At 35.0% G+C, this 1929-nt stretch overlaps 1 long non-coding RNA gene and 1 other non-coding gene across 2 annotated transcripts in view; one reads left to right on the forward strand and one right to left on the reverse strand.

Moving 5' to 3' along the window:
• Nucleotides 1-1929, reverse strand: part of LOC110295510 — a 60278-nt gene that overhangs the window by 31935 nt on the left and 26414 nt on the right. The gene's annotated exons all lie outside the window — the stretch shown is intronic.
• LOC115031228 lies at nt 1806-1929 on the forward strand. The gene has a single exon (XR_003836839.1). It is a non-coding gene; the product is annotated as a small nucleolar RNA SNORA40 (small nucleolar RNA).

The raw sequence follows: 1929 nt of genomic DNA on the forward strand, positions 1-1929 counted from the left end.
GAGCAGAAGCTGTGTTCCACTCACCAGCAGTCTCAAAATCCTGTGGCGGGGGTCGTGGGTAGCTGGAGGGTGTCAGCCGACCCTGCGCTCTAGCTACTCTGGTGTTGGTCCGGCTGGATGAGGCCTGTGGCCCTACTCAGGCTGGTTTCTGCTTCCCTAATTAATGCAGTCTCAGGTCCTGCGTGCAATTGGTTTGGAGCAGAAGCTGTGTTCCAGTCACCAGAAGTCTTCCACTCTGATATTCTTATATTTGTAGATTCTTGACTGTAATAAATGTTTCAATATTACATTGTAAATTGTCCTTATAGAAAACTTTAGGTGGTCACCACTTATATCACATAAATATATTTATTGTTTAATTATTATAAAAATTAGTGAAAATGAAATTAAAAAGCAGCACACAGGACAGTATATTAATCTTAGCATAATTGAGATAAAGCTTGAAATAGGTCCAAGGAAAGAAAGGATGCTTGCTCTACTCCTCGCGTACTTTTACCATTTCAGATCTGTAAAGAGTGCAATACTGACCAGGGTAATGTATACAAACATTTGTAAGGCAACCCCTTTGGTCTTGCAAAACGGCACACATGTGACTTTTTGAGAATATATTTATATATAAATTCCTGATGAAGTTTAGCATAGTGTGCTTACACTATGATTAAATTGGACAAATACTTCATTAAAAACTCTTTTTGTCCTGTCCCAACCTGAAGTGCCTGTTTATGTTTTGGAGAAAAGAAGGAGGATTTTATCCTGTACTATATCTAATATGCCCCACGTAATTTTCAAAAGTCAGATTCAGTAGATTTATACTGCTAGGTTGCATTACGATTTTGTTTTCAGTAGAAGAGAAAGTATTCTGGAATGATCAGTGCTTAATCAGTTGCTTTTCAGTTATTTAGTGACATGTGTTCTTGTCATTCTTGAACCAAAATGAATTGAGATGCCGTTCATCTTCTTAGGTTTACTACTATTGATGTTCAATAAAATTATGATGTTCGGTAAAAGTAAGCGTGTATTCTTACATTTAATCATCATCTCTTGAATTCTTTCCCGATTTATTTTATGTTCCTGGGACACCTTTCACACATATGAGGTTTTGCATTTGCTCATACACTCATTCTCTATAGAAGACCAGAGAAAAACATACTTTCAAATGTGTCAATAAAGGAAATTCTGTGGGAGGGCAAAAATGGATTAACTTAGATTTTGATTTTCAGAATATATTCAATCTGATAATTCACTACAGAAAATTATTAAATATTTAGTCCTTCTGTATTCAATAAAGAAAGATAAAACCATGCAATACAAAAGGAATAACAAAATCACCATGAATTCATGATTGTCAGAAGACAACAGCTGTTCTCTAAGGGAGGGTCATCTCACATGATTACTTGCTCTATGCACTTCATACTTTGGAATCCTGGAACAATTTGGATGTCCACTTTGCCTATTTGTGAAGGTATTTTAGATAAGAGCAAGTAGAACAGACTTGAGAATTGGAGGAAAGACTCAGCTCATAGATTTCATTTAATGTTTTCTTTGTCTTGCCATAAAAACGTAGAAATGAAAGATGCTCATCTTTTCAAATACAATAAATCCTGAAGAGTATCTATTATCATGTGGGTGTGTCATGACTAAGAAATACCATCATTTTCTTATCACTAAACTTACTATGCATCATAAACTGCCTAACATACAGTCCCTTGAACAGATAAGACACAACTAAGATAGTACTAGAGATAAGTAATTTTATTTAACGAAAGGAATTAATACATGCTGAGTGTAAGAAATTTAAAGTTTATAGCACTTGTATGAGTTTTTGTTGAATTAGTGGACAAAAACTGAAAAACAAGTGCAAGAACAAATCCTCTTTTGCAACCCAGAACTCATTGTTGTATGAGTTTTGGTACATGTAAGAAGGAATAT

Source organism: Mus caroli, chromosome 5 (genome assembly GCF_900094665.2).
Source record: "Mus caroli chromosome 5, CAROLI_EIJ_v1.1, whole genome shotgun sequence".
In the NCBI taxonomy this organism is placed as follows: domain Eukaryota; kingdom Metazoa; phylum Chordata; class Mammalia; order Rodentia; family Muridae; genus Mus; species Mus caroli.